Below are 15,613 nucleotides of genomic sequence, written 5' to 3'. Positions count from 1 at the left end.
ACATGGTCTCCCACGACTCAGTAGTACCCTCCCAGCCCCCTTGCCCCTGTCTGCTGGTAACACAACCTCAGGTTTCTTTGGAGGAACCAACCCTCCCACTCTCGGTCCACTAGGGTTTGGATGGGGCTGACCTCATGCTGTCATTCCTGATATGGGGCATGTGACCCAGACATGGCCAGTTGACATATTCCTTCTCCCAGGGCTCAGTGACAGATTGGATCAAGGATGAGCATTGGACCCAAACTGGTCCTGTGATAATCAGCCCTAGGCTGGGACAACTGGGGAAAGATGCTCTCTTTCCACTGGAGATGCCGTTACAGATAGAGGCATGTGTGTGCAGGAAAGTATGAGTACAAGTTTATCTGCTTCACTGTAGTATCAAAAGGTTGACATCAACCTCAATGTCCCTCAGTAGGGGCTGGTTAAGTGAGTTATGGTCCATCCCTACAATGGGATATTGTGCCACCTCCTAAAATAATAAAGCAGCTATTGCTTACTGATATGGAAGACCTCTGAGATACACTGTTAAGTGAAAAAGCAAGGTGCAGAACAGTACTTGTAGCATGCTGCCCTTTCTATTTATATATGCATAGCATATCTCTGGAAGGAGATGTAATAATTGGTAAGACTGTTTGCCTTTGGAGAGAGGAGCTGAGGGGTGGAGGTGGAGGGAGGGAGACTTACTATTTCTCTTTACTTTTACGTACCTTTTGAAATTTTTACCACATTCCTTGTATTTTCTATTTAAATAAATGTGAAAGAAATGCTAAGTGATTACCTCTGGAGAACTACACAGGGAGTGGGAAGGGAAGGATGGTTGCTTTTAATATATAGTTTACATATTAATATGTAATTTACAAAATGTTTACAAAGAAAGGTTTGCAAACATTTACAAAGTGGGGGAGGGAGAGAGGGATCTGAAAGAGAGAGAGGGTCCCTGTCAACACAAGTGTCAAGTTAGGGTGGGCAGCCCCTGCTAACCCTGGTGTTTCCTCATGACAAGGCCCAGCAGCTTCCTGTAACGTTCCCAGCCTCCTTTATCTGATTTCTCTCTGTCCTGCCAGGTTTGAAGCATCCAAGTAACTTGTGACCCAGTTCCCAGAAAATCTCCCTTGCTATCCTTTTGTAAGGGCCCTGGGGACAGCAGGGTACTTGGCAGTTGCCACATCTCCAAGCAAAGAGAAACTATTCTCCCCTCCACTGAGCAGGGAGAAGGGACCTGTGAGAGTGTGGAGGGCTGCCCAGCTGAGGGGGAGCACCCTCTCTCCGTGGGTCTGGGTGAGGGTATTGGTCAGTCTCCCTTGACTATTCACTTCTTCTTTTTTTTTTTTTTTTTTTTTGAGACAGGGTCTCACTCTGTTGCCCAGGTTAGAGTGCAGTGGCACCATCGTAGCTCACTGCAACCTCAAACTTCTGGGCTCAAGCAATCCTCCTGCCCTGGCCTCCCAAAGTGCTGGGGTTCCGGGCTTGTGCTACCATGCCTGGCCCACTATGCATTTCTGTCTCAGTTATCTACTGCTGTAGAATGAGCCACCCCAGAACTTAGAGCCTTAAAACAACAATTTTTCATTACTTCTCATAGTCCTGTGGGTTGACAGAGCTCAGCCAGGTGGCTCTTACTTGGTGTCTCATGCAGCTGCAGTCATCGCAAGGCTCGATCGGGTTGGATGTCCAAAACGGCTTCTTCACTCACACGTCTGGTGCCTCAGCTGAGATGGCTGGAGCAACCAGGGGCTGGCTGGGCATCTTTTCCTTCTACACTGGGCTTCCCACATGCCTAGCTTGGGCTTCCTCACATCATGGTGGTCTCAAAGTTAGTCTGACTTCTTTGATGGCAACTGGCGTATCCCAGAGCAGTGTTCCAAAAGACTAAGGTGGAAGCTGCCAGGCTTCTTACGACCTAGCCTCCGAAGTCAGGCTCATCACTTCTACCGCATCCTATTAGGTGCGTGGGTCCACCCAGAATGAACGTGGGAAGGGCCGTCCACGAGAGTGAACAGCGGAGTGTGTGGCTCTCGGTGGGCCATCTTCGGAGGACAGTTGCTGCAGTGGTGCTTGTCATTCAACACTTTTTTTTTTTTTTTTTTTTTGAGACAGAGTCTCACTTTGTTGCCCGGGCTAGAGTGAGTGCTGTGGCGTCAGCCTAGCTCACAGCAACCTCAAACTCCTGGGCTCCAGCGATCCTACTGCCTCAGCCTCCCGAGTAGCTGGGACTACAGGCATGTGCCACCATGCACGGCTAATTTTTTCTACATATATTTTTAGTTGGCCAGATAATTTCTTTCTATTTTTTTTTTTTTTTTTTTTAGTAGAGACGGGGGGGTCTCGCTCTTGCTCAGGCTGGTCTCGAACTCCTGACCTCGAGCGATCCACCCGCCTCGGCCTCCCAGAGTGCTAGGATTACAGGCGTGAGCCACCGCACCCGGCCTCATTCAACACTTTCTTCTCTTAGTTCTCCTCCTACCTCACCAGCCACTCCTTCTTGGTCTCTTTGGGTGGTTCTTCCTCATCATCTGGCTTCGTATTAATCAAGTGCCACCCAGCTCAGACCTGGGCAGCTGTCTCTACTAACTCCCTTAGTGATCTCATCCAGTCTCATGCCTCTGAACACCTGCAAGCTGACAACTCCCGAATTTACATCTCCAGCCTGGACCTCCCCACTGAAGTCTAGACTCCAATCTCCAACAGCCTACTCAACATCTCTGCTTGGATGTCTCACTGGGACCTCAAAGTCTGCAGTTCTAACGCCACCTTTTAGCCTAAGCAAAAGAAACACCCCATCTCTACAAAAAATAGAAAAAATTTGGTGGGTGTGGTGGCATGCGCCTGTAGTCCCAGCTACTTAGGAGGCTGAGGCAGGAGGATCGCTTGAGCCCAGGAGTTTGAGGTTGCTGTGAGCTAGGCTGAGGCCATGGCACTCTAGCCTGGGTGACAGAGACTCTGTCTCAAAAGGAAAAAAATATCATCATGCTGAGTGACAGAAGCCAGGCCAAAGTATACATATATACATGCTGCATGATTCCATTGACATGAAATCTAGAAAATGCAAACTAGTTTATAGTGGCAGGGGTAGTTCAGGGATGGAGGGGATGGCAGGAGGGAGGAATTGCAAAGAGGCACAAGGAAACTTTTGGAGGTGCCTGGATTTGTTCTCTGCCCTAATTGGGGAGACGGTTTCATGGGTGTATGTCTAGTGTAGTCAAATTGTACGCTGTAAATATGTGCCATGAAGTGTATGTACTTCAGTTATATCTCAATAAAGCTGGGGAGAAAAACTGAATCTAAAGAAAAATGACACACACAAGAAAACAAACAAGACACATCTTTGGAAGAATACACACCAGTCAAGTGTAACGGTTACCTTCAGAGAGTGGGAAAGGAGGCAAGAGCTGTCGCTTGTTACCTTACACGCAGCTGTCTAGTTTGTTTGCAACAAGCATGTATTAATTATGAGTTTAAGGGAAAAACCAATACAGCTTTTGCCCCCAAGCCTGGGCGTAGCATTCAGGGGAGCTGTCACATGCCCGGAAACCGACCAGGTCATTCTGCCAAACAAAGACACCTCCTGGATTGGAGCCAAGGGTTTCTGGGGGCAAATTCCCATCCGAAGACAATGAAAAATGTGCTCCCTCAGAACAAGGACTTTATTTACACCTTATGTCTACCTTCCGGACTGGGGCCCATACAGAACGCTTGCCCAGGAAGATAATGGAATCATTCGTCTCTGTCGGGGTTGGGCTCCTCCCACCAACTTCCCATCTGGGTAATCAAACCAGCTGGCAGCCCTGTTATCAGTCTCCGCAGCGTCTGCGCGCAGGGGAGTGGGCACCTCCGGACGCCACACTGGCTTCTCCAGAGAGGCAGGTTCCTGGGTGCCTTCAGGACGAGCAAACTGAGCCCATGCTGGGGTCCTCTCAGTCCTGCCCGACTAGGAAGGAGGCCTAAGACTCAGGCCAGGGTGGACCTCCTGGCACGTCAGGGGACTGGAAACAAATGTCTGAGTGTCTGCGTTTGTGTGGCTGCCCAGGTATGTGCTTCTGTTTTTCTAACCGCACCCTAATAAGATCCCTGGAGATTTGAACGCATTAGTTCACACACCTGGCTGAACGTGAGAAATGCCTGGAGAAGGTTTTTCATGATACCAATGCCTGAGATCTTCTGCCAGAGATTTTGACTTTATCAATCTGGAATACAATTGGGAGACGTCACTGTTTTTTAAGGTATAACATACTCTTGTTAGAGTGCGTAAAGTGCACAAGCTTTAAATGGATAGCCTGATATTTTTTATACATGTGTACACCCATGGAACCACCACCCAGATGGTGACATAGAACATTCCTAACACCCCAGAAAGTTCCCTTTTGCGACCAAGGTAGGGTGTATATGAGACTCTATGTAGTGCTTGAGTATGTATCAGAATCAGCTGCAGACCTTGTTAAAACCAATTGCTGGGCCTCACCCTTAGTCTTTTTAATTCAATAGGTCTGAGAGGCAGCCCCAAATTTGCATTTCTCACAAGGTTCCCAGGTGATGCAGGTGCTGCCTGCTGCGGGCCCAGCCCCTCACTCAGAGACTACTGGTCTGAGCCAATCACAGGCATTCTGCTCCCCTTGCCAATGACTGGCTTAGGCTTGAGCATGTGGTGCAGGTCTGGCCAATCAGATTCAAGGAGAGGGTAGGGGGTGGAGCTTGTGAGGCAACATTCTGGTAAAGTCTATTAAAATGATGCCATGGACCAAAGGTAGGGGAACTTTTCATGTTGGAAGGCTGAATTAATTTAGCTGTAATTGAATAAGGCCGCGTTCAAGAAACTTCAATTAGATATACTTTAAAATGTACATTTTGGCCGGGCGTGGTGGCTCACGCCTGTAATCCTAGCACTCTGGGAGGCCGAGGCGGGTGGATCGCTCGAGGTCAGGAGTTCGAGACCAGCCTGAGCAAGAGTGAGACCCCGTCTCTACTAAAAATAGAAAGAAATTATATGGACAACTAAAATATATATATACAAAAAAAATTAGCCGGGCATGGTGGTGCATGCCTGTAGTCCCAGCTACTTGGGAGGCTGAGACAGGAGGATCGCTTGAACTCAGGAGTTTGAGGTTGCTGTGAGCTAGGCTGAAGCCACGGCACTCACTCTAGCCCGGGCAACAGAGTGAGACTCTGTCTCAAAAAAAAAAATAAATAAAATGTACATTTTGTGAAAATCTATGTACTTAATAATTGCAAAAAATGAAAACTATTTGTTAATTTTAAAGTTAACCAACCTTTTAATGACATTGTTGTGTCTGTTTTTGTTGGAAAGCATTTGAATATTTGGTTACAGCATGGAGGTCCGTAGTTTCGGTTGATCCTCTAGATTTTTGGTCCCCAACCCCTGGAGGGTGAACAAGTACCAGTCCATGACCTGCTAGGGACCAGCTGCAGAGCTCCACTGCCCCCACCCCAGCCCTGTCCGTGGAAAAATTGTCTTCCATGAAACCAGTCCCTGGTGAGAAAGGGCTGGGGACAGCTTCTCTAGATGGCTATCAGTCATTTGTGACTTTAAGGGCATTTTGATTTGGGTTAGGTAGGAGAATATAGATTCACAGCAATAAGTAGTTGAAAAGCAAGAAATCATTTTTTGGGCATGTTGCTGAAGGTGTGGGTATTTTTCCATATTTCAGTTGGATCTTTCTTAGCATTAAACAATGACTTTAAAATGTCATCTACTGGGAGCTCAATCAATTCCATCTGTAGTTCCTTAGATGCCTCGGTGATATCAACTAGGTGAAGGTGAAATGCTAATTTGAGTGTGCTGTCATGATTCTCAAAGTCAGTGAACCTTTCATTGTATTCTCTAATTAATAGGTCTATAACAGCTGTGTATTTTTCAAATGATTCACATATACCATCCTGCTCCTCAATGACTTTTGCTAACTGGGGAAAGTGTTCATCTGAAATTTCCTTTTGAAGAAGTATTTTGAAAAGATAGCTTTTTTCAAAATGCTTGGATTTTTGCCACATATCATATATAGACTTAGTTTTACTTTGCAAAGAAATATTCAAGTCCTTTTGATTTGACATGATATCACACAGAAATGCTGCATTCCTATAGAAATCTTCTTTCAATAATTCACATTGCTGATTCTGTTCTTCATAAAATTTAACTATCTGTTCTCACAGAAATAAAATTTTGGCTAACACCTGTCCCTGCAATAGCCAACACACTTTAGAACGATACAGCAAATTCACATCGAATACATCATCATTCAACTTTAGCATGTGACAAAACTGACAATGCCATGTTGCATTTGCACTAATATAGTTAACAATACTTACAACTTGTTGCAAAGTGTCACTTAAAACAGTAGCTTTAGCACAGAGATTTTGCTGATGCAAGATACAATGAAAAGAAATGGGAGCATCTGGATCTGTTAATACTTTTTTTTTTTATCTGTGCAATGCACCCTTCATGTTTTTCTGTCATGGAAGGTACACCATCTGTACATGCACTCACTAAATTTACCAAATTCAGTCCAACATCACGACATTTATCTTGAGAGTTGTTGAAGATATCTATTCCTTGTGTTCTGTTCACAAGAGTGCCCAAAGAGAGTAACTCTTCATAGCAAAGAAAATCTTCTGTCATGACCCAAATGAAGTAAAACCTGTGCAGAGTCAGAAGTATCATTTGATTCATCCAAAGTAACTGGATAATATATTAACATATTTTCCTTTTGAAGTATTGCACGGAGTTCTGTTAAGTTGAAGGCTAATTCATGCTGCTGATCAGTTATGGTTCCCCTTGAAAGAGGCAGTTGTTTGTACTTTGAAACGTTAGTGGGGTCTAAGCATCCTAAAACTTCAACAATACATTCTTTCACAATTTCTGCATCACTGAACGGCTTCCTTTTTTCCCCAAGTATATAAGCTACTTTATAAGTTGCTTCAGTGGCATTATTTCCAGGTCTTATTGCTGCTTGAAAGAATTGCCTTTGCTGTTGCTTTCTTCTTTTAATTTCTGCAATACATCCTTTCGAACCTCTCCCTCTAATTTAAAATATTTCTGGTTCATATGAGTGTCATAATGGTGATAAGCATTGAATTTCCTTAATGTCGACATTTCAGTATCTCAAAGCAAGCAAATCATCTTATCTTTAGCAGAAACAAGATAATACTGCAATTCCCAATCCTCATTTAAAAAATCTGTTTTCTTCCTTCAGCGTTCTCTTGGTCTTCTTTGACATCATAGGCTGTTAAGCAGAAAGAATTTAAAAATACTGTCAAGCTGTGCACCTATTCACAAATTCCACTTCAAACAGAAACACAGTGCACCATTATCAAAAGGTGATAATAGACTGGCATACTCTATCCTCATAAACTCTCACCAACCAGCCTCATGTCGTGGTGACATCAGTCAGGTGGGGGAAGTTGGAACTAAATCACGAATGTAGCAGCTGTCAATGTAGCCTTTATGGATTACTAATGTTCTAATTGTGCTGGTCACTCTGGGAGGGTTATTTCATTGAAACTTATTTTATTCTTTGGTATTTTAAATAGGTTCATTTTGAAAATAAAATAAAAATATAAAAGATGATCAAAAATATATTCATGAAAATAAAAGGATTTGTTCTGTAAAATTTGGATTCAGTCAAAAGGCCGCACTTAAGGATCTAGAAGGCCACAGGTGGCCTTAAGGCTGCAGGTTCCCCACCCTTGCCCTGGACTGTGCAATGCAGCAGCCATTGGCCGGGGCGTGGGGAGGGCTCCTGGGAAAGATGTTCCCACGGATAGAGAGATACATGGAAGGGGATGCTCTCCACTTTCTTTGAAAGTTCAGTCATGTCTGGGTGTGGTCCCTGGAGCTGTGTCCTTGACCTTGAGGCAACAAGCCTAAGACAAAACACTAACCACCCACAATGGTGGAGAGGAAAGTGGGAGAGAAACTGGGCCCTTGAAGAACTTGTTGAACTGCTGGATCAACTAACCCTAAACAGTCCTCTTTAGGAACATCTTTCCTTTTTGTTTGGGTTACTTATAAGTGGGTCCTCTCTTATTTGTGTTTAAAAGCATCTAATACCTTGCTACTCAAAGTATGGTCTAAGAACCAGCAGGATCCACACCCCCTGGAAGCTTGCTAGAAATGTAGACCCTCCAGCCCCACCGAAGACCTACTGAATCAGAATCTGCATTTTTTATTTATTTATTTATTTGAGACAGAGTCTCACTCTGTTGCCCGGGCTAGAGTGAGTGCCGTGGCGTCAGCCTAGCTCACAGCAACCTCAAACTCCTGGGCTCCAGCGATCCTACTGCCTCAGCCTCCCGAGTAGCTGGGACTACAGGCATGTGCCACCATGCCCGGCTAATTTTTTCTATATATATTTTTATTTGGCCAGATAATTTCTTTCTATTTTTAGTAGAGACGGGGTCTCGCTCTTGCTCAGGCTGGTCTCAAACTCCTGACCTCGAGCGATCCACCCACCTCGGCCTCCCAGAGTGCTAGGATTATAGGCGTGAGCCACCGCGCCTGGCCAGAATCTGCATTTTTTTTTCTTTTTTTTTATTTTTTACACCTCTTCTGGGACAGGTATAGAATCTGCATTTTTAACAAGATCTCCACATTAGGATCTGAGACTCACAGCTTTAACCTACACAGCAGCACATATGCTTTGGATTTTCTGAGGCTTTCTATGAGCCCCATCTACTAATAGCTGCATGAAGTCATGTTATTCTTAATCATATGAAAGCAAAAAATCATGGACACAGCATACAGGAGCTCCCCAGCCAATTTTCCCATACATCTCATTGAGCACAACTAGGTTGTGTGTCTTAGCTGCAAAGGAGGTCAGGAAGGTGAGTGTCTGGCTTCATCTGCTTCTATCATGGGAGAGGGGCTCTGTCCTCTGCCAGTGAGGGGATATGGGAGGGAAAACCAGCTGCTGGGTAGAAACCAGAAGTGTCTACGACAAATAAATATTATTAGTGACCATTTCCAGACGTAGGACAAGGCTCAGAGGTGTGAAGTCACTTGCCTAAGGTCACATAGCTAGAAAGTACCTGCCACTTTGTAGGAAACTGGCATGAATTTTTATAAATGAGAGTGGCCAAGTCATTTAGTGCCATGAGCTTGAACCCAGATCCCATGAAGTCCAGTATGGTGATCTAGCCACTTCCTCAAGCTGCCTTCCTTTTGCCTTGTGTGTGTGTCTATCTTAGATAATAGGTTTTTTTTAAGGACAGAGCTAACTCAGGGAGCAATAAAGTATCCATGTGACTTCCTGTGTAGCTGGCCACAGTCAGAGAGAGGAGATGGATGCCTGATACAACTGGAATTTTCCTAGCTGCCTTTGGATGCCACCCAATCCAAAATGCATATGGCACCCTCAAACACACAGGCAAATGTGATTTTCACCACGTCCTGCCAAATGTCTGGCTGGCTCCGCTGGTAAATGATGAAGTCCAGGGTGGAGCCGGCTGCTTGACTTTCTCTAAATGGTTAACTTTCCAGCTCAATTTCCCTTCCTGGCAGAGAGTCTGGGAAATTGGAGCCTCATGAATTAGAGATGAGGACAATTTCTGCTAAGCAAATGAAACAGGTTGAGTGTTTACAGAGATATGTCTGGAGTTTTAAATTTTTATTCCACCTTAACGCGAGTCCAGGTCTGGTAAGTGTTTGTTTAACTGATGTCAGTTATATGTGTCTGGAGCTCAAGTTTATCAGCAGCTGGGGTAGAATGTCGGACACAATCCTGTGCAGCCTCGCCAAGTTCACACCCATCCCAGAGCTTTTGCACTCTCTGTTCTCTCTCCCAGAATGCTCTTCCCTTTCAGATTTTCTCATACCCAGCTCCTTTTTGTCCTCCAGCCTTGGCTCACATATCATGTTCTCAGAGAGGCCTTCCCTGAATTTTGTAACCAAAGTAACCCCCCAGTCATTGTCTTTCCCATCTTTCTATTTTATTTCATTTATAGCACTTTACTACGGTCTGAAATTACCTTCTCTCTGTATTTATTTGCCTGTTTGTTGGCTGTCTCCTCAACTAGAATGAAAGCATTATGAGATCAGAAGCTGAATATTTCCTGGCTCTATCTGCTGAGAGGCCTAGGAGCAATGACAACCCACCAGCAAGGAGCACACCTTGCACCCGGATCTTGGTTTCTACAATAAAATGAACCAGGGCTCCTTGAAAAAAATGACTGATTCCAGAGCTGGAATAACGAAAGTACAAGTGACCCAGTTAATATCAACACTAACGGGACAAATTGATATCATGCACCTCCTGGTATTCTGTACCAAGAAGGACACAACAATATTTCTGTGTATTCTTGACCCAAAATGTATAACCTAAATTCATTCATGAAGCAACACCGGACCTCATGAAATTTAAATGGAGGAACATTCTACAAAATAACTAGCCAGTACTCTAAAAGTGTCAAGATCATGAAAGACAAAGTGAAAAGAGACAGGACAATGAAATGTAACATGTGCTGTTAGACTGGATCTTACACTAGAAAAAGGTTATTAATAGAAAAATTGGCAAAATTTGAATGAGTTAGATGATGGGTATATTAGAAGCATAGACTTCTCCACTATGTGATTCAGCCATGTAACAAAAAAAAAAACCCACTTCTACCTCCTATTTAAATAACATTTATTCATTTAAATAAAAAATAATCTGGCCAGAAGTGGTGGCTCACGCCTGTAATCCCAGCACTTTGGGAGGCTGAGGCAGGAGGATCGCTTGAGGCTAGTTCAAGACCAGCCTGGGTAACATAGCAAGACCCCCATCTCAAAAATAAAATGAATAAATCTGATTGTCTTTTTTTATTGTTGAGCTGTAGAACTTCTTTAAATATTCTGCGTATTAATACACTATGCCCAGCTAATTTTTCTAATTTTAGTAGAGACGGGATTCACTCTTGCTCAGGCCGTTCTCGAAGTCCTGAGCTCAAGCAATCCTCCTACTTCAGCCTCCCATAGTGCTAGGATTACAAGTGTGAGCAACGACACCCTACTGTGTCTTGATGCACAGAAGTTGTTAATTTTGATATAGTCCAACTTATCTATTTTTACTTTTGTTGCTTAAGAATCACCTTTTATTCCACCTTGTTTTTAAAATTACAATGTGTTAAAAGTGACACTTGTAGAAGAAAGTTAGAAAATACAGATGAGTAAAAACTAAATTTTAATTTAAAAATTACCCCCAAATCTGATAGATAGATAGATACATACATACATAGATATATTGTTAGACGTATGGACTAAGACTTACGTGTGCCCAAGCACACATTTTGGTTTTTAATTGCTGTTACTATTCCCCACTAAAAGAAACCATGGCTCCTCGGATATAATAGCTGATTTCAGGACTGGAACAGGGACAGTACAAGATCAGCTGGGACATCTTGGTGTGTCAGAAAACAAGGACACTTTCAAAAATTAATGTGCTTACGCAAAAGGATGTAGGAGCCAGCTTGAAAGGGTCTTTACTGGCCAAAGTTGTGGCAATTTGAGCACCAAAAAAGGATAATGATAAACTAATCCATGGTGTCAGAATTCAGGATAGTGGTTACCTTTGAAGAGGAGGGTGGAGCTGTGCCCTGAGAAGGACAGAAGGGAGCGGTTCTGGTATTCTACTAGTGTTCTTGGTTTTGGGGGGAGGGTTTTTTTTGGTTTTGGTTTTTTGTTTTTTTTGGGGGGGACAGAGTCTCACTCTGTTGCCCAGGCTAGAGTGAGTGCCGTGGCATCAGCCTAGCTCACAGCAACCTCAAACTCCTGAGCTCAAGCGATCCTCCTGTCTCAGCCTCCCGAGTAGCTGGGACTACAGGCATGCACCACCATGCCCGGCTAATTTTTTCTATATATATTTTTAGCTGTCCATATAATTTCTTTCTATTTTTAGTAGAGATGGGGTCTCGCTCTTGCTCAGGCTGGTCTCGAACTCCTGAGCTCAAACGATCCGCCCACCTCGGCCTCCCAGAGTGCTAGGATTACAGGCGTGAGCCACCGCACCCGGCCTGGTTTTGGTTTTGGTTTTGGTTTGAAACAGGGTCTTGCTCTGTTGCCTGGGCTAGAGTGCAGTGGCATCATCACAGCTCACTGCAACCTCAAACTCCTGGCCTCAAGCAATCCTCCTGCCTCAGCCTCCCAAAGTGCTAGGATTACAGGCATGAGCCACCACACCCAGCCTAGCAGTTCTTAATTTTATGATCTGCATGGTTGCAACATGGATGCATTCACCCTGGGAATTCACCAAGCTGTACGAACTGTGCTTCTCTATATGTATGTTATACTTCATGAAAAGATTATTTTAAAAAGAATTAAGTGGGTTAAAACACGCTGAATTAATAGAAATGATGAGTCCATGAGTCAAAAATGAGGAAGTCAGGGCCGGGCGCAGTGGGTCACGCCTGTAATCCTAGCACTCTGGGAGGCCGAGGCGGGTGGATCGCTCAAGGTCAGGAATTCGAGACCAGCCTGAGCAAGAGCGAGACCCTGTCTCTACTAAAAATAGAAAGAAATTATCTGGCCAACTAAAATATATATAGAAAAAATTAGCTGGGCATGGTGGCGCATGCCTGTATTCTCTGCTACTTGGGAGGCTGAGGCAGGAGGATCGCTTAAACCCAGGTGTTTGAGGTTGCTGTGAGCTAGGCTGACGCCACAGCACTCACTCTAGCCCGGGCAACAAAGCAAGACTCTGTCTCAAAAAAAAAAAAAAAAGAGGAAGTCAGAAAAAAACATCATATGTCCCCATTGAGGCTGATATTAAAGCATCTTACTTTGAAAAGTGATTACCAAGGGGAAAGAATTCAGCGTTTTCCCACCCTGCCTTTCCAGTAGGAACTGTATCTCGGAGTAACCAAAATTAATCCAGATGAATCCAGAAGGTGAGATATTCTCCAAGACGAGCCCAGGTGGTGAAGGGGGAAAAAAAGGATGATGCTAGGTTAGAAGACATTAACTATAGACCTAATTCTGTTGTCATCATCTTTTTACAGCGTTGTGTGTCCATTAGGGGAACTGGACAAAAGCCACAGGACATGGGGCTGTTGACACAGAGGGGACAAGGGTGAAGAGGGGATCCGGAGGCGCAAAGGCAGCATCGGTAGAGCCATCTACGTGTAGCTGAGGCAAGTCACTTCCTTGTGTCCAATCTCAGTTTCCTTATCTATAAAATGGGGATAATGTTACCTCCCTGGAAGACTTGAGGTGAGGAATAAATTATTTAAAACATATAAAGTACCTAGCGTGAAGCCTAGTGGGAAATGTTTTAAAAGGCAGTTGTTATTGTTGCAGTTTTTGTTATTATTATAACTCAAGTGGGGAGAAATCAGGCTTAGGGAGGTAAGTTCAGACTTGACTGGAAGATAGGACAATGAGAGATCTTTGAGACAGCCTAGCACACACCTGTAAAAACACTGCAACAATCTGGGCAGAGCCCAGAGTGACATCCAAGTCCCAGACTGCACACAGGGCCGTTTTAACATCAGGGCAAAAGAATGTCCTCGCCCACTTGGCCCACTCCTTCCCAGCCCTTCCTACCCACACACTGCAGCTGTCCATTTTAGCAAAAGACCATTTGTTTTAAGGAGCCTGCCAAGGCAGAGGATCCAGGTTCCTCCTTTTCTCTCTTTGTAAAAATGCCACAGATATAAATAAGCCCAAGATGTTCTGTTTCTGCCACCTTCTAAAGGGACCTGTGATTAATTAAGATCAAGACCACGGGAGAGAGTGACCCGAGCAGTGGCCAGGTTGGGCCATAGACACTGCCAACTGCACTCACCCACCCTTTGAAGCCAGTTTGGAAACCAGCCACTGGGAAACCCCACAAACCCCAGTCCCCCCCAGACAATCTTGGAGGAAAAACCCAAGTCAGCAGAGAATATGAAAGTTACTGGGAAGGTCCAAGGTTCTCGGAGGCTGCATCTTAAGGTGCAGACGCCATCATCCCAAGCCAGATGCTCCGGGAATGCGGTTGCCAGGGAAAAAACACAACATGCAGTCAAATTAGAATTTGAGGTAAACCAAGTATTTTGTACTATGTCCCAAATATTGCATGGGACATACTTATACTAAAAAATTATTTGTTGTTTATCTGAAATTCAAATTTAACTGGGCATCCTGTGTTTTATCCGACATCCCAGCTCTGGAAGGACAAGGACAGTGCTGAAAAGGACAAAGCTTAAGTTACAGATCTCAAACTGGTGGCCTCCAGGCCACATGAAGCCCACAATGTGTGTTGCTCAGTCTTCACAGTTTATAAAAATTGGAATAGGTTGCCAACATTTCAAGGATTTCTGGTTTCTTTTAAAATGGGACACTCCATGCTGGGAGTAGCTCCCCCACTATGAGAGCATAATGGAGACATGAAGTGAAAGTCAAGTGAAAACTGATTACTGATTCGTTAGGATGGAGAGACTGTGGATAAATTCGTTTTGGGGCTGTTTGTTGTGGGATGAGTCTAGAGGTCACGTGTTCAGCAGCCCACACCTGGGGAATCGGCACTCTTGCTGCTCCCCTAAGTGCTGGCTGCAGAGTCTGAAAATCTGGCCCATCTGGACTCCCCGTTTCCAAACCCAGGATGAAGGGATCTCCCCATAGGCTGGAGAAATCAGTGCCCACAGTGCCCCCTGCAGACACAGGCTAGAGCCATGAGTCCTGAGGGGGACCCCACTCCATTTTCTCTGGCAATTGTGTGGCCACAATTAGGAGTGGGGCACATAAAATCCAGGAGGAGGAGAAAGAGAAGATTGAAAGAAACTAAAAGCAGCAAGAATTTGAGAAGCTCTTTCTGTGTTCCAGGCAGAGTTCCAAGTGTTCATTTACTTCCTTAAAATATCCCTGTAGGTAGGTACCATTATATCCCTGTTTTTCAGATGAAGAAATCGAGGCTCAGAGAGATGTGAATCATTGCCCCAAGTCAATAGCTAATATACACCAGAGCCAGGATTCAAACCCAAGAAGTTCCAGAGCCCTTGTTTGTTTTTAACATTTTTTAAATTGTCATACAAGGCCAGGTGCAGTGGTTCATGCCTGTAATCCCAGCACTTTAGGAGGCCAAAGCGGGAGGATCACTTGAGGCCAGGAGTTGGAGACCAGCCTGGCAACACGATGAGACCCCATCACTACAAAAAATAGAAAAATTAGACGGGCGTGGTGGCGCATGCCTGTAGTCCCAGGTACTTGGAAGGCTGAGGCAGGAGGATCCCTTAAGCCCAGAAATTCGAGATTGCAGTGAGCTATGATGATACCACTGCACTCTAGCCTGGGTAACAGAGGAAGACACTGTCCCCCACCAAAAAAAATTGTCATACAATAAAATCAACTTTACTTTTTTCTTTTAATGTACAGTTCTATGAATTTAACACATGTATAAATTGATGTAACCACCACCACAATCAGGATAGCCCGGAAACTTCCTTGTGATATTCCTTTATGTCCACACCCTCCACCCATCCCAACTTCTGGCAACCACTATCATGTTTCCCACTGTCACAGCTTTGTCTTTCCCAGAATGTCAAATAAATAGAATCACACAGTATGTAACCATCTGAGGCTGGCTTTCCTCACTCAGCGTAGTGCCCTTGAGGTTCATCCAAGTTGTTGCATGTATTGCTCGTTCATTTCTTTTTA

The sequence above is a fragment of the Eulemur rufifrons genome, chromosome 20 (assembly GCF_041146395.1).
Source record: "Eulemur rufifrons isolate Redbay chromosome 20, OSU_ERuf_1, whole genome shotgun sequence".
In the NCBI taxonomy this organism is placed as follows: domain Eukaryota; kingdom Metazoa; phylum Chordata; class Mammalia; order Primates; family Lemuridae; genus Eulemur; species Eulemur rufifrons.
This window is presented reverse-complemented; position numbering follows the sequence as displayed.